This window comes from Drosophila nasuta, chromosome X (assembly GCF_023558535.2).
Source record: "Drosophila nasuta strain 15112-1781.00 chromosome X, ASM2355853v1, whole genome shotgun sequence".
In the NCBI taxonomy this organism is placed as follows: Eukaryota; Metazoa; Arthropoda; class Insecta; order Diptera; family Drosophilidae; genus Drosophila; species Drosophila nasuta.
Genome location: NC_083459.1, coordinates 17868355 through 17894515, shown reverse-complemented (window position 1 = coordinate 17894515; position 26161 = coordinate 17868355). Strand labels below are relative to the sequence as shown.

The 26161-nt window shown below is 34.2% G+C and overlaps 1 long non-coding RNA gene across 1 annotated transcript; it reads left to right on the top strand.

Annotated features, from left to right (window-relative positions):
- Positions 1-2020: 2020 nt before the first annotated feature.
- Positions 2021-15816, top strand: LOC132795656 (uncharacterized). The gene is made up of 4 exons (XR_009633451.1): positions 2021-2267; positions 5222-5264; positions 14532-14791; positions 14868-15816. It is a non-coding gene; the product is annotated as an uncharacterized LOC132795656 (long non-coding RNA).
- Positions 15817-26161: the final 10345 nt, after the last annotated feature.

The window sequence follows — 26161 nt, the reverse complement described above, 5'->3', positions numbered from 1 at the left end:
AGAAGCAAGAAAGGTAACACAAAAATGTAAATGCAAACCTAGTAAAAATAATGTCAAGTATGTAAATTGATAAGCAAAAAAGAAGAAAGAAAATGTTACTCTAGTTCTATTGTATTTTTATTATGTACATTTTTTTTTTTGGTTAGGTGTTGGCACCCGGGGGAAAAGTGGGCAAAACTACGCATAACTTAGTCAATAATCAAAGCAAGGCGAAATGAAATGAAAAAAGGGCAAGCTGAGCTAAAGGCTAAAGTTTGTATATACTCAAGTACTCTACTCGTATATAGGCAAAAGAATGAATAAAATGAAATGAAATGAATATAAATACTTTCGATACCTTTACACCAAATACTATGTAAATAAAGTTAAACAAATATCGAAGACGAAAAACAAAAATTAAAGACGATTCTAAGCATAAGTATGCGTAGCGATGAAATAAGGCAGATAATTGAAGAGATGGTAATGATAATGATGATGATGATAATACTATATAATACCTAATAAAGTTGCAAATGTAAATGAGTTAATTTCAAAGAGATGGGATATATGTAATAACGATACAACAACTGCAAACAAAATCAAGAATTACGTTTCGTTTAAACAAACAAAACAAACAAATTCAATTGAAACTGAATGTAACAATCATTTGATGACACATAATGGATTAAACCAGCTAAAAAAAAACAAAACAAAACAAAAACCAAGAAAAATATTAAAAACCAAAAAAAAAATATATATATATAGCTACAACTATTTATTTGTATTTCTATATATATATATACATATATACAAGACAAAAATATAAATATGATGAAAAAATGATGAAAATAATTATAACATATATACATCCCTACAAATATAGAATGTTTACACAGAGACCTATACATATAAATGCTATTACAGATATGTATGTCAAGTCCCAAAGACCCTAAACGATGTATGTATATGCTTACAACAAAATTAAAAAAGAAGATACAACTTACATATGCATATGTACGTGTGTATGTATATGTGCCAAACTGACAAACATACATATGGAGGATGTAGTGTAAGCAACTGATTCTTTCGCGTTGACAGCTACACATATATATACACATATACATACATATACCCATAAATATATACATACATACATATATTCCAAATAAATAGTTATGTGTACACTTTGTTGCTTCATTCTTTTATTAGTGGGAATCGATTAAAATGGTCCTAACTTCGTGATATTGTACCAAGAGATATTTCGATATGGGATACTTGAAAATTTCCCCTAGATATCGATCAGGATTAGTACAAGTTTTTGATCCCTCGATGTTTCCTGCGATCCTTTGAAATTGTGACTAGAAATTTGACAAACTCGATACTCAAAGTGTTTTGCTTCGTTTGCTCGAAATTCGAAATCAGTTGTTCGACTCTGGGCTCTTGCACTCGCTTATGGGATTTCAACAATGCTGTTGACGGCGAAATTACTTTTTTCTCTGCGATCCTTGCAATATGTGTCCTTAGAAAATGATACAGGATATTTAACAGCATCGATACGCGACGCATGCTGCTTCCGTTGTTGAAAATTCGAAATCAATCGTTCGACTTTGGGTTCTTGCACCCGCTTATGGAATTACGACAATGGTGTTGTTCTTCGTGAAAATACCTTTGTCGCTGTTTCATGTATGGATTGAAACTCGGCTAGCAAAGTTGAATTCATCACGGACCCACCTGAAGCTTTTCGCATGGACAAGAACCTTTTACACTGGCGTACCAGAGTCCCGTCAGTGTACATGTAATTTGTACATATGTATGCATGTATGTACCACAAACAAATTATAGATTAATTCAACAATATGCGAAGTACGACAGAAAATTCCTAGAATTATTGAAGGATGCTTTGGTGCGTGCTCGATCGATAATAATTCAAAGAATCTGCTTTAGTCTCAGCTTTCAGTAAACAATCGTATTTGTGTTGACCCTCTACATGATACTTCCTCAGGGCATCGCTGGTCTGGTACGCTTCAGTTCGTTCCCATCGCTTCACATTGACGGTTGTATTATTTCGAGAGTCGCGCTAACCTGATTAATTATTCATCATATAATTTCATATCTCCATTATTATTTTTGGTGTTATTCTGAGTGCTAAAGCAAAAGACTTAGAATAAAGTCCGCGTTGTTTGCAAACGGGAATTACATTTTATCAGTGGTTATTGAATGTGTACATAAGTGTGTGCTTTGCTCGATCTCTCAACAAGTGTATTGGAACAGCTGGCACAAAAAAAAAGGTGAGAAACCGACCGGCTCTCGCTCTGAACGAAAGCTACACGCATATTGCAAAGACGAAAGAATACGATGCTGGTATTGTAGAATTTTCGACAAACATTCCAAAAATCGTTAGCCGACTAGAAATCAATCGAATGGGAGAATATTCGAATTGCCAAGATACAAATCAATTCTTATTTTATTTTTATATATTGTTGCTTTTAAAAATATTGACCTTTTTTATATTTTCAAATTTGTAATTTAAATAATTTCTAACAATTCTAATGGTATCTTATATATATAAATTACATCTTTGAATCCACAAATAAATTCAAATGTAAAAGCAGCGAACAAATACGGATAGTTTACAACGTAGTCAACGATAAGATTCTCAGAAATGCGTTCAGATTATATTAATTCTTAAGCAAACTTCTCGATATACGACTTGGTAAAGGGTAAACTTATCAACTTAATCAACATTCTCAACTAAAAGAGTATACGAAGTAACCAAGGCGACTCAAAGTGCAATACTTGGGTATATACAATTGAATATACTTTGAATTGAATATATATTCTGTCAGACTTGGAGAATATACCTACATCTATATTGATACATAGTCATTATAATGATATTTATTAATACATTTTCGGAATTATTTAATGTCTAGGGTATCTTCTAGTTGAGTTTCACCTGCAAGTCTAAAATTAATTTTTTTCGTTGTTACTCATGAAAGCTTTAAATTTTTTGCTTTGGCTTCTTGCTGAGCTTTTTCTCACATTCTTAACGGCACTAGACCCTAAACACGCGATGGCAAATGAACTAAGTTGAGAGTCTAGTGAGAATGATAAAACACACAACCGAACACATAATTATTAACGAAAATCGCGCGCGAATAAGCATCAAAGCAAACTCACAATAATACTATACAATCAGCTGTAATCGTTTTGAATATGTGATCTATCGGCATTCATTATTGAAATGACAAATAAGACTGATGAGTACAGTGAATATAGGGAAAACAGTGAATACGTCTTTTAACACCTAATTTTTAATGACCTTTGTTTTGGTTTAATTGCAAATCATTGCCATCGCTTAATCAGAGAATGCTCTATTACTCTATTTCTCGGTGATATGTGTTCGCTTAAGAGAGTTTTCACTGTATTGCTGTCTTCACATAAATGTTTATTAGTGAATAATTTTTAGAATATCTGTTGGAGGGTTGTGAATGGTCAGTGCTGACACAAACAAATACCAGTATTTTAGCTCAGACTTCAACCAGAACTTGTCGTACGCTAATTTACACTGCGTGCCTGAAAGTATGCAACAAAAAATTTAACAAGAATTAACTTCAAGGAAATGAGCGCATGCAACAATGATGCAACACAGCAGTGAAGAGCTAGTGAATACTTTATAGAAGTTTCTATTTTATGAAAGTGCTATCTTTTTTGTGCTTTAATTTTTTCATTTTAATTGTCCATCAATCGGTCTGTTGTATTGTTAAATTTTGGCAACATTAAGATTAAAATTCTTCAATAATTATAATACTAGTTATTAAATTGCAAGTAAATATTTTGCATTTCGATCATTTTTATCAATTACATACTAACTACTAGTTTGTAATAATTAAAAATTATGCATTTATTTAAAACAAATCTTAAATACTTTATAACTATTATATTATATTAGACATGGCAAAGACTTTTCGTATGCATGGAGACAACGAGTCTACGGCAACAATTTAAAAACTTTTAAATTCACGGAACCAAAAATGTTGTCAAATTGAAAGCGTTAAAACTAACGATTGAAACGTATTCTAAACAAGTTCATAATGCAAATACGGAGATAACGGCAAAATTTATCAACTTGATTTTAAAATGAGTTCAAAAATATTTTATGTGAGATATTAACAAAACGAGTAATCGCAATGAATAACTTAAATAATATAAAATTAGTGGAATAGAATGAGTGTATTGAAAAATAAATATGTATAGAAGTCAAATGATTATTTTGGTCTTTTTCGAAACGATTTTTATTGGATTAATATTTAGTTTACATAGTTGCATAGATACAAACAATATATTCTGAGGCGGGTGACTAGACTTTAATGAATGAATATTTCTTTGGTTTTTTAGATCCTTCCATACTTTTTTTGGAAAGTGCACATTAAATCGCATACCTTTACTCTTTAAATAATACCAGCCAATGCCTTTCGGACAACATTTTTACAAGCCATTAAGCTGTTCAGTTTTTGCAAAAGAAACGCTACCCAAAGAGTAGAAGGTTATTATAGCTTTGTCCTTTCAAGAAATGCATGTAACAGGCAGAAGAAGGCATCTCCGATCCTATAAAGTATATATATTCTTGATCAGGGTCAACAAACGAGATGATAAAGCCATACCCGTCTTTCCGTTTAACTGACTGTCCGCCAGTACTTGTATGAACACATAGAACTCCGAAACTATGTGTAAGAGATAGGAATATCATTTTTAATGTGTGCACGCAGATCAAGTTTGCTTAAAATTTTTCAAGTTTAATAATAAATACCAAATATCTGTACATACAATAATTACTATAGTCTTTTCGATTCCTGGAAATGAAAATTGTAGAAGGTATTAAAGAAATACTTTTGTATGGAGAAAATACCTACTTACTATGGGTCTTAGTTGCTTTGGCTATGATATATTTTGAAGGTAGTACAACATATATATACTACATATAGTATTTTTTAGTATTTTTACTGTAAATTAATTTGGTACTAAATCAATATACAAAGTATAGCCCTTGGTATACTTTTGAGTTTTTGCGGTACATTAATTTGATATGTTTTAAAATTAATACCGCACTGTTTTGCTTTTTATTCAAAATCAATAGAGGGCTTTCTTACTTATTTAATATTGATATTGTTGCTTTAGTTCTGCTTTTTATTACTTTAATTTCCTAAACTAATTACATTATTTTGCCATCTTTTAATTTCAGCTCTTCTAGCGAAACCATCAGAAGCGCTGCGAATTCATTTAAGGTAAGTTCAAGTTATAGGTTTTATGTGGCGTATACATAATATGGTAACTATGAATAAGTTGTAAGTTAGTAATAAGTTACAAGTAATTTCGTATGTGTCATAGCGAAAATAATAGGTGAAAAACTAGCGTTAAATTCTCTTAAACGTCAAAAGATTTGTTGTCACCAATCATCATTGTTTGCAGCATAAACAAATTCGGGTTCCCCGCAACAGCAACCGTTCATAATCTACATACATACCATATATGTCGAGCAAATAAGTGGCGTGCAAATAGCAACGAATAGCCGCGAATGCCGAATGGCGAATTCACACACAGTGAAAGAGCGCAAGTTCCAAAAATAAAAGCTGCCTTCATCCCAACACTCAATAGCCAATAGATGGGCTCGACACTTTGCTTTTCTCACTATCGGTTTTTTTTTCTTCAATTGCCAACTGACTGATTGCTAAATAGATTTTTAACTGGTTTTTGGCAACGTCATATACATACATATAAGAGAGTACAGCGCAAAATTGTAGTACTTCCCATGCCCCATGGGCCATGGCTAATGATCAAGACAAATAACTGAGTGTGCCAGTTAGTTATGATGACGATGATGATATATTAAAACGCGCTAATGACGACAATTTCAACAAAATCGAATTGTCTTGAGGAAGTCATCTCGCCAATAATGATACCCATCACATGCTCATTGCACGCGATTTGCATTCACCGCACTCAATTCGGACTATGCAAGTTCTTCTGTAATTACCTAATCTAACAGAAACCATTCGATGATGGTTACCCGAATAACGCATTTATTGAGCCATCTTGTCGTGCCTCGAATTTAAGTACATATACTTTTTTTTTTTTAGCTTGGCATGCCGCACATCAGTGGCTTATTGTCTAGGGTGTTTTCAACTAAATACAAAAGCAAACAATAGCGCACTCGGTGATTTACCCTATGGAATCGTCCGCTATTTTTTTTCTTTTTTTTGTTTTTTTTTTTGGCTTGCTGCCAGACAGTAGGCATTGACTTCGTAGCTTGTCTGTGGTCAGTTAACGATGACGTGTGCGAGAGGCATAAATGAGTAACGGAGATCACAACAGAGACAGAAAGAGAGCGAGAGAGAGACACCTCATTAATCTGAACTTTGTTTTTTGGGGTATTTTCACACGATTTTTGGGAAGGTGATGTAGTCGAAACACCTGTTCACTCATGTCCGGTCCGGTCTGTCTTATTAGCCACCGACTTAATGTCTGCTTGCTAAAACTCAACTAAGCATTTCATGACAACTGCAACGGCAAACAGAATCCAAACTCTCTTCCTAGATTTGTGAAGCGTCGTCATTTGCCAATCATCTTTATCCGCCTACGAAAGTACACAAATCTCTTTGCAGTGCTTAGTAAACAGGGCTTTCAACTTTTTCACCAATAAACAACATTCCACCATCAAGCGGAAATCAAATAGTTCATAGCAATTTATTATTAAGTTCTTATCGCATTTTGTAAGTGGGGGAAAAAGAAGTTTTATTGGTTTTATTTCCAAAATGGTGATTTGTAAGTTGCATTGGGTTTTTTTTTATTAATTAGTAATTTATATTTATTTATAAAAAGAAGTAAGAAAACTATAGTCGAGTGTGCTCGACTTTGAGATTCCAGCTACCCTTTTTAAAATGTACCAAATTTATCTACTTCAAAAATACTAAATTGTGGTAATATACACATAGAGATCAATAATCGACAATACTCGATAGCTGCAGCCGGTTTTTACTGTAAAAAAATATTTTTTAATCAACAATTTTTCAAAAGCTATAAGGATTATATTAATTATTGTGTGTGCCAAAGGGTTCAAGCTTTTGAATTACATTTGCGATCTTTTATTTTAATTTTCAAATCATAAACGCGAACGCAGCTATTTTCAAAAGTTGTAGATCTATCTCTCTAATAGATTGGTATATCTCTTACGGATAGAAGAACAAACAGGTACCAAGATACTTTATGGGATCAAAGTTGTTGTGATAACTTCTTTCACACACGCACAAAGTTATTATACCCATATACTCCATCGAGAGCGCGTATAAAAATTTCAGACATTTTCAAGCATAATTAAGCGTGTTTAGGGTTTTTTTTTTGACTTACAAGAAGTTTTTTGCATAAACCATCTGAGTAATTGGTTTTTCCTCTATCCTTCCTCTATTCTACAGTTGAATTGGTTCGACTGAGATTAGTTTATTTTTAGCAAATGATTTGCCAAACTTGGCTTCTGTAATTTAATAAAAGCCCAGTAATAAAGCTGTAGATAGATTTGCATTTAAATAGCTTATCGGATTATTATCGGAAATTGTATAATGTGTAACAACATATACAATATATTGTAGTACAATATAATAGCTACAAAGAGATGGAATTAAATCAACATTATTATCAAGGCTTGAAAGTAGTTCGAAACGAAAAAACTACAATTGAAATGTCGCTAAACGAGATCATAAATCGGATCACATTCGAATTACTTTTTATTAGTTTTCATATAAACATGAAAATAATATAATAAAATAATAAAAAAATAAAATAATATAATTTATTATATAATATAATATAATATAAACATGAATTTTTGGTATTTTTCAGAAATTAATAAAAATAATCTGTAAAAAACATTTTGGCATTACAAAAAAGAAAAAATATATATTGAATATAAAAAACATATTTAATATATATTTTATCTAACATATTTTTTACAGATGAAGTAATTTATTATTGAAATATAGTAAGAATTCGTAAACTACAATATTAATTTCCTCATAATTGCATCCCTGGTCATCATTAGTTTATTCTAGTTTGTTTATACACAGCTTGCCTAAGGAAATGGAATATTACTCCGATATAGTAATGTAGAGCATTGCTGATTACTGATAGTTTAGTCAGCCATTGAAAACACTTCTTATATATTTGGACCTTTGGATACTTGGATATGTATTTACATAGCAATGTGAATTATCAACATTGCCAGCATTCGCAAACGTCATGAAACAATGTAATACAAAGCTAATTTTATTATTAGCTATTGACTCAGTATGAAAATGTATTATTCAGTTGTTTATGCTGTCTAACTCTTGAAATCATCATTATGGAACAACCATTGTTTTCCACCGATTTCCTGGTCTAATTAAATTCATTTTTATATCCGCTTTGTATAGGTTAGAAGGGTATTATAAGGTTGTGCCTTCAGGAAATGTATGTACGGACAGAAAGAAGCACCTATACATATTCTTGATTAGCGTCAACATGACGAGTTTGCAATAATAAATACAATATTACAGAATCCTGAAAATTTGGATGCGATCAGACAAAAATTGTGGAAGTTATTTAAGAAATACTTTTGTTTTGTAGAATCAACTTTTGCAATCGAGTTTTATTTGTTTAGCTAACAATCTGATATGTATAGTATGGTATATTTTTAATATATATTACTATATAAATATACCAGATATGGGCTTCTATATATTTTTGTATTTTTGCGGTGTATTCATTCGTATATTTTAAGATAATAATACCGCATTATTTTGCTATTTGTAAAAATGAATAATGCACTGTATCAATATACTGAATATAGCCTATATTTTGATACTATAGCAGTGCATTAATTTTGTGTATTTTAAGAATAACAACAACAACAAATTGAATATAATGTATACACTTTTCATTCCCTATTAAGTTTTGAATCTCTTCTGATATTCAATATAAATGTAACTGTTCTATTTTCATATAAAAGATTGTGCTTTGGATAACTATCTTATTTTAGATAATATCAAATACAACAATAAATTAACCCGTTTAAATGGGATTCTTTATAAGTCTTAATCAAAAATGTTGAGTCTGTAGTTTCTTTACATTCAAATCTCGCGGTGCTTCTTGCTTTATGCTCCATGCCGGATGCATAAATTCCATTTGTAAGTTGTCACTTGTAAATGCGTTTGTGTGGCGAACTTACGATGAGTCCATAAGAAAATAAGACACTCAGTTTGCGGATGATAGAGAATTGTTAGACAATTTCGCTCTGCTTTATGACAGGCAGGCAGCTGATGCAATAAAAATCTGATTGTGCGAGATAAAATATTTGCGTTATATGTCAATATTTAAGAGGATGAGGATAAGAGTAAAGTAACTAAACACCTTTTACTATATCCGCCGTTGAATAGTAATGCGTAAGATTAATCCCGGACCCCATCGACATGATTCACAATATGTAAGGAAGAGTAATTGGCTTTGAATCAAATGAATCCATTCATATTACAAATTTAGAATGCTGGATGCAATTCATTCACTTAGTCGAGGAAACGGCAAGCAAGTCGAATCGAGTTAAGTAAAGATAACTCAATTACATTAATACATACATTTTCGATAGATTAATGAAAAATACAAAATTAATACAAAGCATACAAAGAGATTCTAAAAGAACGAATTCTTCTTCAACCAGATCATAATTCCCACTATCGAAATTTGACTTTTGAAGAATCGCATTTGAATGACTCTTTATTAAAACTAAAAAAAATATGGTTCAGCATTAAGGAAATGTATGTAGTTTGAAGTAAAGTAATTCATGACGTTCTACTGCAACTAGCGTAGATTAGCAAATGCGTATGATTAATCATGGCAAACAGTAGCGTAATAAGAAGAGTTTCCCCTACGCAAGTTAGTAGTAATAGAATTTGAATGAATTGAATCCATTCATAATACAAATTTAGAATGCTTGATGCAATTCATTCACTTCGTCGAGGAAACAGCCAGCGTCGTCGGTCGTTGTGGAGTCACAAGTCAAGTCCAGTTGAGTAAAGTCAACTCAATACGTCACTATGATACGCAATCTGTTGTGTTGGTCATTTCTAAATAAAGCAAGACGCAAAGTCAAGTGCCGCCCTTAAGCCGCATTTGTGTCATTCAATCAATACACACAGAAATAACAGCAACAATGCGAATATATTGTAGCAACATATATTCATACTCGCACTCGCACTTGCGTTCAGATTAGTGTACATAGCTTTAACTAAGCTACATTAATATCGATGTCATTTCGCACCTCATGTGCTGGAATTAGCAAACAACACTTTTATGCGTTGTCATGACAATTGTTTATTTTTTTCTCTCATACGTTCGTTCGTTCTGCCTAAAAAGGAAAAAATACGCAAGGAAAAAGGGCGAAAAATATGCTTGTATAATTACACGCAGCTGCGGGTCAGCTATAGGCACATTTTCCACGAATCAACTGATATTTATGTACTTATCAAATTATATCTGCTTTTCGTTGTTATTGCACTGGCGGATGTTAGGAATAGAAAACAAGTAAGACAAAGAATACATCGAAATGTTCGGAAAGTACGCGCGATTCGATCATCATCATTTCCAATTTTGAGTAATGCAAGTTACGTTCACAATCAAAGAAAGAAAGAAGTACAAAAATTGTAACTCAATTTATACTTCAAAAATATGTTATATGCTTTTTGAATAATTCAAAATGAATATAAATTTAGAGAATATGTTTTTTATTAATTCAAAATGTTAGTTGAAAATTAAAGGAATATTGCAAAAATTGTAGCTCAAATTTTCTTCTCAGTCATGCTTAATTTTAAGTAATTAAATTACAATTGATATATTATTCTTTATAATTTAAAATGTATAAAACAAAAATGGCTATGAACATTAAAAAAGTATTTATTAAGCATATTATTTAGAATATAATTCTAGAGTACAGCAAGATCAACTAATTTTAATAATTTAGCATTTATGAATGGCATCAAAACATATTTTTAATGTTGTGCTTAAAATTTGGATAAGTTATGACAGGATTGAATATCTTAATTATTTTTGTGCAAATCGTTGTTAAATGTAAGTATGCATTTTATATGCATTTTTTTCAACTTTGCTTCGAAATTTGTTAATTTTTCGAGAAAATTTTAATAAAATCGTAATTTAGAAAATGAATTTAAAACTGAAAATTAATTGAAATATAAATAGCAATAGAATTAAGAGAAGAGAAATCTTTGGGAATTTTGTTACGAATACATAAAATCACATGGGGCGTATGAGTGATTTTATGTAATCGAATTATGTCGATGAAGTTGCAATGTGCGTAAGAGAAAAATCAGTTAAACGATCGAAGAGAGAGCATAAGAATTAAATGAAAGTGGCAAATGCAATTGGCCAAGTATCTCTTATATACGCACTTTCTGTACTTTGTGTGCTCTTCGATTCCTCTGTGCGTTTTCGTCTTTTCATTTAATTGTATAAGGCGGCATTTGACCATTGTCTGTTAAGTTGCTTACTGAGTTGGGGCCTTCAGTTCAGTTCCTTGGTTGTATTGCAACGTCGCGAGTCGGAAATGCCAAAGCAGCAGCAGCAGCAGCAAAAGCAGAATTATTATAATTCAACAGCAGAAGCAGAAGCAAGAAACAAAAACAAAATGCAAAATGCAAATAATACTGCAGAATATCAAATAAAAGTGTGTGCGTTGTTCGATGACAAAATTGCATCATATTGATAAGATTGATTGGTTTTCTATCGAAATAAGCCCAATTTAGTGTCCCAAGATGATGATGAAATAAAGTGTGTGATCGACAAATGTGTGACAAAATATTTTATAACAATTCAAGCGATTCAAAAATAAGTCATAAATTAATAAATAAGGAGAAAACTTTACAACAAATGCATAAATGAAAAATGCGTCGAAAGAAAAAACTGTACAACAAATTCATAAATTAAGAATGCATCGCAGGAGAAGAGACGAAGGCAAAGGAATTTGAAACGGAAGTGCGGAAGTGTGGCATACGGCATGCGGTAAGCGGCATGCAACACAGCAACGTGGACAATCATTGTGTACGTTGTATGTAAACATGCCGCGTAAGTTAGCCAAAGTGCAATGTGCAATAGCACATCCGTTTTGGGGCATGCAGCAAGCGCATAAATTAAGACAACCTTCCTAAGACAGGAAGAAAACAAACAAAAAAAAAAAACAGCAACAAATATTGCTTGGAGCGTGTGTTTGGCTTTCTTGTTGCTGTTGTTGTTGTTGTTGACTCAGCAGTGAAAATAAAACGAAGAGATAAAGCCAAAGCTAAGGCGACACATTCGCCACTCGCATGCTGCGAATCCCAATCAATGTGTGTGTGTATGTGTGTGTGTGTGTGAAGCAGAAGCAGAAGCAGAGGCAGAAAAAAACAATAACAGCAAAAAATTTTCCCCAAGCGCGTGGCTGGCAGCAGCCACGATAAATCGAATCGAATCGACGTCAGACGTTGAGTCTCCAGCTCTAGCTTACTTACTTTCTTTCTCTCTCTCTCTCTGTCTGTCTTTCCCTCTCCCTCTCTCTGTGTGTGTGTATTTCGCTCAAACTCTGCGCTCTGCTCTGCTCCGTTCTCTGCGTATGTGTGTCTGTGTGAGTGTGTGAGTGTGCACTTTGCGTTCGGTTCGAAGCGAGGGTGTGCGCACTTGTGTGTGTCTGCACATCGGCATCTCGACACCTCGGCAAACTCTCGCGACGTCGCCGTCGTCGTCGTCGTCATCGTCGTCGTCGTCGTGCTTTTGCAAATGTGCGTGTAAGTGTGGTGGTCTTACATATGATTGGTTGTCGTACCCAATTGTCGTCATCACTTGACGTTGCTCAAGATGCTTTCGCATGAGTGTGAGTGTGAGTGTGAGTGTGTGAAGCTTGGCGTTCGGGCTTCGGGGCTCGCGTGCGCCAGCCGCCAGCCGCGCGTCCGTTATTTAACATAAAAATGCTGTGTGGTTCGCCATCAAATATAAATAAGTTACAGATCTTGAAGAGTTAACTTGTGCGCTTCCAGCAGCAGCAGCAGTCAGTCAGTCAGAACTTGTCACCAAGCCTAAGGAGTCGCAATTCTCCGCTGCACTCAACGCACAACGCACAACACACAAAACACACACACGTTTTTTTCTGTTCACTCTAGAAATACCAAATAGCAAATTTATGTGCATAAAAAGTTAAATCAAATAAAATACTACTTGAAAAACCAAAACCAAATACAACTCAAAAGCAAAAAAAAAAAACAAACTACAACAACAACAATTTAAAAAAAGTATCTACAACAAAAACAAAAATCAAATCAAATCAAATTCTAAGAATATCGCATATAACCAGAATGACAACAACAACAGCAACAGAGCTAAGTGCTCGTGGTGGTTTCACCGCACGTCACAATAGTCGCATTCAAGCGCGCAAAGACCACAAATTATCCAAACGCTCGAGTCCTGACTCCAGTGTTCGCCTCGAGGCAACCTCAGCCTCAGTGTCAGTGTCAGCGTCAGCGACAGCCTCAACATCCTCATCCGATCAGCGTCTGGCACATGAGACGCCAACAGCAACGGCAACTACAACATGTTGCACTCGTGTTAACGCGCAACAAATTATCTACAGTCCATTGTGTAAGTTCTTGTGGACCACGTGTCGTATACGTACTTCTGCGATCGTACCCCAAAATCCATATCGAAACGAATTTTTTAATGGAATATCCACTTTGCGCAACGAATGATTCACACACACACACTTTACTTTACTCTGATATTCTGATATTTCTAATCTCTGTCTGATATTTGAGCAAGTGTACGTCACAACAAAATAAAGAAAAGAGTAACAAAAAAAAAAATTCATCATCAGGTTAGAGCCGTAAAGCAGACAACAGACTACAGACAACAGCAGATATACATATATGTATGTACTTATGTATGTAGGTCGTTGGTATGGTTATTTTTCGGCTCAGCAACCAGCTCTCAATTAGTGGCATCAAAAGATCCAATTAGACAAGACAATTGCTATTTCATTTGACTGTGATTCAAGCCAAAAATATCCAAATTATAATTGTGTGTGCTTCAATAAATCACATTTCTATTATTAAATATAATTGTGATTGGAATCAGTTACTCATCGAACTCATTCTTACATTTCGCAAATTACAATATGTATTTTATTTTAAATATTATTTATTGTATTGAATGCATAATGAAATTAATCTATAATATATATTTAATTGATAGCTTAGTTTTAAGCAGTGTTAACTGAGAATTGGTAGCAAATTTAAAATTAGTTCTTTTAAATCGAAATCAACGTTTTTTTGGCTCACACGATGTATACATAATATTTTGCTGAACTATTTCAAAGTTTTTTCTTCTCATTTTTATTTATTTTACATTTTAAATTGAATTAGTTTTCTTTAGAATTTAAGCATTTAAACAGAATAACTTCGTTTACTAAACAAAGCATTTTATTCCCATTGCAGTCACTTCACATTATTTGGTCCTTGCGGTGATATTGTTAGTGGCAACTGCGAGCTTTCCGGCGAATACAAACGCGAGTCCAATTCGCTTGAGCGGTCGCCATTTGATACTGAAACATCGTCATCACGTTCATCTGCGGGCGGCTGTGAATACGCCAGCGCCAACGAAAATCGACTGCAGAATGTTGTCGGAGCAATTGATCAACGCGACGAAGCTTGCGAATGAAACTAAGAAGGAGATTGAAGAGCTCTTGACGATTTATGTAAGTTCAATATTCGCAGCTCAAAATCGAAATGCATTAATGAACAAATGTGTTTTACATTTTTCTTTACTCGCAGGCGAAGAATCACTCTCACGCAAACTTAAACGCCAGCAACCATTTTTTTGAGCTTACAAGATTTGCAGCTAAAGCATGACCTTATCGAAGAGGTCAAGGCCAATGTGAACGATACATATGATGCTTCTGATGTTAAGTCCCTCGATGAAGAGGTGGGAAAGATAACGAGAACATTGTACGTCCTTCATCAATTGCTCAGAGATGTGATGTCGTTGAATATGACAGCGGCTGATAAACAAACATTCGGTGTAATTCAGGAAAAAAGTTGAGCACAATGGAGAGAAGGCTATGGGGTTGCTCAAGTTGTCTTTTGATTTATCGCATACGACAATGGTGGATTACAATCAGAAACACATTTGGCCAGAGTATGCTGCCGCCAATCACACGCTCGAAGTCTTGCGTGTGATTGAGAAGAAATATGCGCGATTGGCGCAACTCCTATGCTAAATAATCCGCAGCAGCAGCAGTAGCAGCAGCTAAAGAAGCTGACAAGCAACAGCAACAGCAACAGTGTACAAGAAAATGCCAAAAAAGAAAGAAAGAAAAATCTACAGCAAGATCATCGAATTCATATCGTATACGTATATTAAGTATACGCAACTGTACTTAACATACTTACATTTTTTTTTTGTTATGTGTACTATTCATGTGTACTATTTAATCAATGTTTACTAATAGCATATAGTAGCTAATACCGTGAATTCATTATTTATTTATCTCATTATGATTTAATGTAATTTTAATTTTAATTTTACTTTGATTTAGAATTTGATAGCATTATTTATCGTATTATTACTGCATAATGCATATTATATTTAATTCATCACACACCGAATATTATTTACTATTTATATCGCATTTCTAATTCTATTCCTTGCTCTATTCACATCAATATTTATATATTTATTTCTTATGTCTTCTGTTCTCGTTGCTAATGTAAGCCCCAAGTATTATATCAGCTAATAAACAACGTTTTTTTTTGTCTCAACTACAAAATGTGTTTTGATTGGAAACCCTTTTGACTGCTTTCAAGTCACAGTAGTTCCCGTTATTTCCGGTTCACAGCAAATCTCAACTATTGTCACATAGTGTGTAACAATCCAATGACATTTGCCTTGGCCCACCCAAAATCGAAAAAACAAAAGCACGGCAAAAAACGAAAAGCGAAAAAACGAAAATAAAATATATGGTACAATGCCCGAACTTGAGCCCGAGCACGTTCCATTCATAGATACCAACACATGAATTTACAAAAGTATGTGTACATAGCAAAAGTACGTATTGCTGGAAGCGTTGAAAAACCCCATCTACATACCGTGTTCACTTTATTGGCAGCTGACTCAGCGGGGTTCGCCGCAAAACGCTCGCCAAATGCCGATCGTTTAGTTGGGTAATACAAACACTTTAGAGGGGGGAGGAGGCGGCACATTCACTGCACTCGAAACTCACAAAGATCATTATGATCTTGTTCTAAGTGAATGTGACGAAAAGAAAAAACAAAATTGTGTTCGCGACAGTCGCTGGCAAAAGTATTGACAACTTGCCGGCAAATTTCTCACCTACGTCACAAACTGTTTCGTTTGCTTAAACAACTATGTTAACTGTCAATTTGATGGAAACATCGCCCCATTTATTTTGGGACATCGCTAACCGGTTATCCAAGGCTACATCGCTATACTAACCCATTAAGTATTGCGTAGAGTACGCGAGAGAATTATGCACAAAATGCACAGAGTTTAATTTTATATTTATTGCACTGATTTAATGCGTAAAAAATTTGTGGATACTATAGTCACATAAAGTAAGTATAAAAAAAAGTTCAAACAATATAAAACGCAGCTGTGACTATGTGGTTTATTCTTACTCCGATTGAAATAGGATTTCTTATTTATTTTTAATTCGATTGCCATATAAATATCCTAAGGTCATTTCTTCATTTCATCATCGGCAGTAATGTACTGTATATACATATATATATATACTTTTCAACTTGATTTGCACATTGAATATACGAGAAATCACGCGTAATATAATGTAATCAAAATTATTGATTTCGAAATTAAAAGTAAGAATAAAAACATTTCAGTTCTTTCTTTTTTTGCATTTCGTAACCTAAGAAAAAAATATTAAGACAAAATCAGGAGTAGTTTTTTTTTTGTTACATTATCATCTCAAATTAAATTACTCATTGCATTTTATATTGATTGACTTGTCGTGCAAACATAACATATATGGATAAACATATATTATGTTATATAAAGATGAATCTTAAAGCTCTTGATTAGCACTTTAGTTAAAGTTAATTAGAATTATTATTTTTAAGGTAATTTCAAAAAATTAATCAAATTATGCCAAATATAAAAAATTAATGAATTTGTATATGTCTTATCGTAAAACAGAATAAGTTTCTAAATTATTATAAGCTTTGAATATAGTGTTAATTTAAACATATAAGAAAAATCTTTACCTATTTTTAAAACTGTTTCGGTTAATGTTTTTGTTCATTGTAAATGGTGTTGCTCGTGACATTTTTCGCTTTCAATCACATTTATGTGTGTTAATTAGAAATTGTACATGTATTATTTAATAGCTTTTACAATGAAATAATATTTTACTAACTAGTAATTGTGTATGCCTTATGATTCTCCTTGCACTTTTAAATACGATTTCAGATATTGTATCTTGGCATCAATAACTATTGGCCAATTGATGATAACCGAATAGATTTACAATTACTATATTTTTTTTAGCTCTATTATCATTACTTAGTCATTTGATAGTCGTCGTTGTTTTTTAAATGAAACACACTTTTTAACTTTTTTGTTTTAAATAATGTTCATAATACTTTGCCAAATTAAATGAGCATAGAATACTAGTGTTTCAATAGCTATGAACAGAAGTCTTCGCTCATAGCATCAAAACAAAATTAAATGCAGCAAATTTGGGGAACAAACTACTCTTAAGTTAGCATGATTCTCTGCATATGAAAAAAGAACTAGCAACATCTCCTGTTATACTCTTGGCAACGGCTTCTGTTATACACTTGCTGAACTGGCAACTGCTTTTATTATACTCTTACTAAAAGCAACGTCTTCTGTTATACTATACTCTTAGGGAGCTAGCATCCTTTTCCGTTATACTCTTTGGGGAACTAGCAATGTCTTCCGTTATACTCTTACTGAACTAGCAACGTCTTCCGTTATACTCTATTGATGAACTAGCAACTGCTTCAATTTCATTTTGAGTGAACTAGCAACTGCTTCCGTTTAACGCATGGCAACTTGTTCGGCTTTAGTTTTAGTTGAACTGCTTTTGTTCAACTATTAACAATTTTTATCCTTATAAATGTATTATACAATTTCTTCAGTTTAAATGCACCGCACATAAAAAAAAAAATAATGCATAATTTTCAACTCAAATTTATTTCGTCTTTTAAATCGAGTGTTATCTTATCTTGAATTGTAACAAATGTGATTGCACTTTTAGATATGATATGGTAGAATTGTAAATGATGCTGATCATTAAATAATTCTATTATATAATCTATAAAATTTCAAGATTAAGATTAAAGTTGTTCAAAATTATTAATTTAACTGTAATATAATTATCACTTTATTTTATCAAATTATATTCTATGTTTGTTTAAATTTCATATAAAATATTCTTTTTCTTAGAGAACTTGTATTAATTTGTATTTATTTATATTGCTACTATTTTATTCAGATTATTAAACAAGTGAAGGAGTACACCTCGAATGAGAAGAAGAAAGTTGCACCCTTTGTGCAACCATTTGTGATTTTTGTGGCCACACGGATCGTCGAATATTGAGTTGCTTTGGCGCCACGGCGCCATCGTCGCGTCGTTGCCACAGACTGACGTTGACATTGATTCACACTTCGCTGGCTTCGCATTCGGTTCGTATCCTGTGTGTGTGCGATGCTTTGGCTACATCGATAGGTAATCGGATCGATCTGCGGTTGGCTCGATGCGCGTGGCAATGGCGGCGTCATACAGTGCTCCTCCAAACCCCTCGCTCCCGCTCCCTCCCCCTTTCATCACTCAGCAGTGTCTAATCAGAGCTAACTGTTAATCCAAACGCGTGGCCATTGAGTCAGCAGTGACTGCAAAAGCGACTGCGACAGCGACAGCGACAGTGACTGAGATAGTGACAGCAGCAATGATACAAACAGTGACGCCAACGGCAACGTCGACGTCGGGGTTTTATGAATGAATTCAACGAGGCACAGCGACGACAACGACGAAGAAGACTGCAATGAGCCAGTGCGCAACGTTGACAGCGACAGCGGCAGAAGCAGCGACTGCGACTGCGACTGCGACTGTGACAACAGCAAAAACACGTGAACTTGAACAGCGAAGCAGGTTTTTGTTCACTTTTCCGCTCAATTTCAGTCATTCACATTTCCACTCGTGCGCTCTCTCGCTCTCCCTCTCTTTCTCGCTCTCTCTCTCTCTCTCTCTGTCTCTGTTTGCGTGTGTCTCACGCTGACTCTCTGCATTCACTCACACTCGCATTCCCCGCTGAGCGCAAAGACGAAGTGAGCATAATTTATGTGTTTGTATTGGTCCATTTGCTGTCGTTCACTTAACAACTGAGCGCAACCGAAACTGTCTCTGCGCCAATGAGCGAAGCGTACAGCACACACACACACATACACGCAAGTGCAGACACTCCAATACAAATGCAGATTAATGAGCGTTGCCACCGTGTGCACTCACTCTCATTCTCATGCTCTTCTCTTTTGTCTGTGTCTGTGTGTGTGTGTGTGTGTGTGAAGTCGCCTCAAAGCGCCGCCCCAAAAGTGCAAGTGCCCCGTTGACTCAAGTTTTATTATTGGCATCAGCGTGGGGAATTTCTTCGTTAAATCATTGTTGCGATATTTGTATCTGAGTATCTCTTGGATTTTCCAACTGCACCAAAAATACTATTATTCATCTGTCGCTTGTTGACGTGAGCTGGATTTACTTAGCGGAGGATTAAAAACTAACTTAAACTTGAGCAACAGACATAAATTAGTAGCATACAATAATAAAGAAAAAGAAATTGATCAATAGAGTTGATCAATACACAAGTGAATTACAAATTTTCATTAAGACACTATTTTAATTAGTTTAGCCAGATGTCTCTATTTATCTTAAATTCTTAAATTATGATTGTCTTGTGGCATTGATTAAAATCATTTCTTTCAATTGCATACATTATAATCTTTGCCTGAAGCAAAAATAATTGACTTCGGCAACAAGATAATATGGGATAACTAATTTCCTTAGAAAGTTGATGGTAATGAAATAAAATATGAATTATTTGTATGATTATAGAATACTGATATTATTAAATGATTTCTGTAATTTTAAGTTTCCTCACGAATTAAGAAATGCATTTCCTAATTCTAGCAATTTAATTGAAATTCAAATTAAATAAAATAGTATTTGTACAAACTATATATATAAACAGATTGAGCTCTGAATGCAAACTAAAATAAATAAGTTGCAGTGTTCAAACATGCAACGATATTCGCTGATATACTAAAAAATTTTATTGACCCCAGTAGAAGGTATTTTTCCATTGCAAAGTGAAAATGACAAACCTAAATCAGTATCAAATAAAGTTACACAAATTTTCATTAAAACTTTTTAATACTTCAAATAATTGCAAGAGCTATTGTTAAAGATTATTAAATTAAAACGAAAGTTGTATTAATTTTCCATAATTCAAATGGTTATTAATCATACCTTTTTTTTTCTTAATAAATATGTATGTGAATATATAAATATGTGTTTACTATTGAATAAACAAATATGTTAAAATCATAAAACTCAAATACTTTGACTCAAGATCATCTAAACTAATAAACCTATTTGTTGACGTTGAAAAAATGCTCCTGAATCACATTTTTGTTATATAAGTAGCGGAAGTTATCATTCTTATACCCTGTAACCAAAGGCTTGAAGGGTATTATAATGTTGTGCCTCCAGAAAATGTATGTAAAGGCAGAAGAAGGCATACTATATATAAAGTATATATTATATATTCTTGTCTTTAATACTTGTATCGAATCAAGCCAATTAAATTTATTTTTCTTTAACTCTTTCGCTCTTTTTTAAACATGTTCCTCAATAAACGAATACAAATATATATAATTTTAAATTTTAAATTGCTTTTTACCATAAATATATTCAGTTTTTGTAAGTATTGAACACCAATATATTAGCAAATATTCTAGTGATCCAGCATTCTAATAAAAAGTACTAAACAAAATTTGCAGACTGAATAATTCTAACTATATTGTCATATCATTTAGGTATTTTATCAGTCAGTCGATTCATCATCCAACAGAAAGAGTTCCTTAATTGAAATATTTTCCAATATTAGCAATGAGTAAATGCAACTTAAATTGAAATGAAAATAGATTTCCATTCATGTGCCGGCAGCATGTCATGGATAATTGTGGGTTTATAATCCATAACGAATGCGGATTGCAACGGCAATTTGGCAAATCAAACAGCAGCGATAACAAAATAAACAAACTAATCAGCTAGCTCACTTACTGACTGACTGATGGACGGACAGCGGGACGGACGGAGGGTCGACCCCGACCCCGAACACCTGAAGCATTGCCTCAATGTGAGAATTGCAGTAAAAATCATGATAAAGTGAAACGATTTTACGCATAATCAAAACAGCACTAGCCTCTAAAAACTCACACCTCTATGAAGTTGTTGCACACCCACAAACACACAAAAACACACACACACACACACACACACGCACAGTCGCACTCACACTCACATAAACAGAGGCGAGCACTCAAAACACAGGAGACAACTCAAAGGAGGGTTGTGTTCTGGTTTTGTTGGTTCGGCTTTGGTTTCGATTTCGGTTTCGTCTTCAACTTCGGTTTCGGTTACGGTTACGGTTTCTGCGTGTATGGATGTGAGTGTGTGTGTGTGTGAGTGTGTGGGACAGGAGCTAAGCAGCGTGTAATGATTATACCCTAGAAGAAGTGTATATTGGTTACGCACAGGTAAAAGTACAGAGAATGTAATTATATTTCCAATATACGAGTAATTTTATATATATTAATATTTTTTTTAAATAATTTTAAGTATATCTCAATTAGAATACAATAATATACAATACAATAAGTCAAATTATAAAAAAAACTACTGATGTAGGAATCAATTCATATTCATTTAATAATTGTATAATTCGATTTTCGTATTTGATGGATCACTACTAAAAAATTAAATAAATACTAAATAGTAATACAAATTTAATTTTTTGTTAGATAGACATTTGTGTTACATAAAATGTCTAATGTTATGCAGAGGTATTATACGACTTTACAAATTATTTGATTATATTATTACATTACATTATATCATGTTAAATTGTATCATTTTTTTATACTATGTTTTTATAAGGTGGTTTTCGAATTCAAATTAAATTTGCATGTCTGTTTGTCATAAAATATGTTCATTGAAATTGTTGAATGATTTAAATATTTAAATATAATAAAATGCTCAACTTTTTCCTCATAATTAATATTACAATGACTTTATGATTTAATAATGAAATAAATTCCAAAATATTCGACATTAGTTGCGTATTATTTAATATATTGTTGCATTTATACAAAGCATTTTAATATGAGCAGCATCGTTTTTCAATTTCTACCTAATTTGCAGGGTATTTCTGAGTCAGCACTTCGCTGTGGTTGCTGCGTTGGGAATGGTCAACCTTCCGGAGTGCTGTGCGTTTTGGCCTCGTTCGATGCGAGGTCGGCCAAGGTGTTTGGCCGCTTTTGCTTTGGCTGTCGCAATTTAAGCGTATCCTTTCGATTAGATACGGCCGGTAAAAAATTACAACATGACAGCGGCGGCAAAGCGGGGACCTCACACAACAACTCAATTTTGTAGCTAAATATTTTGTTGGCCAGAACGAATGGCAAGTAAAACAGAGACTGAGCGACTGCGACTGCGACTGCGATTGAGTTTTTGGGCATTTTTGGGTATTGGGTATTGGGTATTTGGTATTTGGTATTGCACACGGATCCTTACGACGGGGCGTCCTGCCGCGCCTGCGCACTTTTCTTGTTGTATACAGACAGCAGCAGCAGGAGCTCATCAAAGCAATAATCGTGTGCGAGTGTATATGAAGTTGTTTGTTGGTGCGAATTGGACAGCCAAAAGTACGAGATACAGATACAAGATTGAGATACAGATACGACTACGATCATAGAGTGGGAAAGAGAGTGAGAGAGAAAGAGAGTCACCCAAGGGACGACGGCACACAAAGAACGCTGCCACGTTGATATATGTCCTGCGAGAACTACAGCAGCAGCAGCATGTCCTGGCCCTGTGTCTGTGTGGCGCGCGGCGAAAATCAAGGCGAGTTGCCCCGCTGTGCAACACGGCTGCTGCTGCTGCTTCCTGCTGCATTCGTTGGTTAGACGCAGGGCCAAAAGGATCTCTCATTCTTTCTCTTTCTGCCTCAGAGAGGCGGCTCCCGGCCCTGTGGGCACCATGGCCTTTGTTGGCCCTGTTGGCCCTGTTGTCCTGGGCCAAAAGTGAACAACACATAACAGCGCGCACAGCACAGCTGTTCGGTCCAAACAATGTGACCATAATTTTTGTAACAAAACAAAACACAAGACAGGCAACAACATTTAATTAACTCGTCAATTGTTTGACCTAAACTATTTATTTTTCTGTGTCACTATTGGGGAGGTATACAACAACAACAACAGCAACAGCAACAACGAGAACTAGAACAGAGAACCGACACGGAGGCCGTTTCAGTTGTGATCAGGCGACCGCCCAGTAATTTGCTAGGTACTCGGTACCAGGTACTCGAGAGTGTCCTTTGCGTCCTGCGTCCTTTTCATTTGGGGCATTCGCAGGAGGCATCTCGATATTGCCACCTTTTGCCACACGCGCTAATCCTGCGGATTTTGCAATTGACCTGCTTATGTTAATTACCGGCAAAAACGTTGGCGCAGCAGCTGCCGAGAAATGTATAAATATGCTAAACAGTAGCTGACGATCTGTCAGTGCACTCAAAACATTTCACTCGACATGATTACAAAACAAAAAGGGAATCACTCGGCAGACAAAATTATTTAAAGTGTGATAAGATTTTGAATTTAATTGAGAAAGCTTAAGTTGAAGTGACGTCAAAGTGGCCTTTGAGAGATTTGCAATTACGAATATTAAACGAATTGAGATATATTAAAAGTTACATTATATAAAAAGCATTAAATTCATTTTAAATTCGGTATATAGTAATTAAAGTCTCTAACAAGTTTAAACATTACACATTGAAATGCAATTTAATTTTATTATTTTTATTAGTATTTCAATTAAAGTTCCTCACGATTTCATTTAATTTTTTAATAGAAAGAAGGCTTTGAGAGTTCAGAAATTCAGAGTTGAGATACTTTAAAAGTAAAAATATATATCGTAGCAAATATTAATTTCTTTAAAAATTATTTGAAATTCTTCATTTAATTTTTTAAATCTCTTGGATTTACATATTAAATACTTTTTTAAATCATTGCGATTTCAAAATAATTACAATATATTTTCATTACTATTTAAAACAATATTATTCTTTATTTCCAAACTATTTCATTTAATTGTTTGAACACAAAATGGAAATCTTTTAATAATATAATATGCAATTAGCATGTTTCTATTTAATTTGTTGTTAATTTTGCCACAAAAATATCAGAATGATTGAAAAGCACCTTAGGGCCTTATTCATGGAGAAGTGAAAACTTTATGTGAAGCAACTTAAATATATAATGGAAGATTGGAAAATATATTCTTTTCAGCTAAATTTCAGAAATTCATTTATTTATACAATGACTAATAAAATACTAATAAGTGTTTGATAAGTGCTTTCTGCTTTTATTTTCTTTCAGCTTAATATATCCTTTTAGCATTCAATGTATTTAATCATTATTAAATTTGAATCCATTAAATGTAAATTTATTTATTTGTTTTTCTTTTTAATGAAATATGAAAGAAAGGCAATTTCGCCTTGCGATCGTTTGCTGATTTTTCATCAGCATACTTTTTTGGAGTGCTAAGTGAAAGGTGGTGAAGCCCTGGTCGACAGCCGCCAGCCTTCCCAAGGTCATTTTGTTGAAGGCTGCGTGATATTGAGAGCAACCTCAGAACCCAAAAAAATAGAGAGAGAGAGAGAGAGAGAGAACGAGAGAATTGCCTTGGGGCAGGCGCTTGAGTAATGTGGTTCAGGTAGTTTATCCATTCCGCTCTGCAAAGCGAGTGTGAGAGGAGGCATATATAGAGACAGAAAGAGCGAGAGAGAGAAAGAGGCGCTTTGAGTGAAATATTTTCATTGGACGAGTAGAAAATAAGCCTGTTGCCGAACTATCAACAGAGCGATGGCGACACGGCTTCAACACAATAAAGAAAAAACGAACGCAAACGTAAAAGAAAAAAGAAGAAATGAAAAATGCTGGCTTAGCTAGCTGGTTGGTCTGCCTTGCAGTTGGATGCCAGAGTGTGTGAGTATGGGTGTGTGAGTGAGTGTGAGTGTAGGATGCACACTCAGGTTCAGGTATACAAAGACTTAGAGCGGGGCAGGCCCAGGTAACTCTCGCTCGCTCGCTCGATCAGGCAGACAGATGGACAGACGGACAGACAGACAGGCAGGCAAATGGACCTGGATATATGGATATGGCTATAGACTTGGCAGGCAGCGCTGCCCCACACACACACACACACACACACGCATATATAGAGTGAGTCTTCAGTCTTCAGTTTTTCTGTTTTACGTACCGTTCGTTTTTCACATGGTCTTTTAACACTGGGTCTGAATGACGTCGCTTCGGTCGGTTCGGTTTCGGGTTATCGGGTGTCTGCTGCTGATGTTGCTGTCGTTGACGTTGCTGCTGCTGCTGCTGTTGCTGTTGCTGTTGCTGCTCAACAAAGAAAGCTGGTCGAATTCAGCGCAACTTTGAGTTCAGTTCGGTTTTGTGCCTGAACGTGAACAGAAGTGCCCGCGAGAAGTGTTCTTCAACAACTTCTTCTTCTGCAAACAAATTCAAAGACAACAAACTACAAACTATCTGTGAAAACAATTTTCACAATTTTTCAATAATTTTTTTGTTTAAGTGCCTCGTCGCGTGTGACCCAAAAAAAAAAATACAAATCAAAATACGTATAATAAACTAAAACGAGATCGCGACATAAACTGGATTATTATATTGCAAAATTGTTGCATCTAACAATTTTGTTTTGTGGATA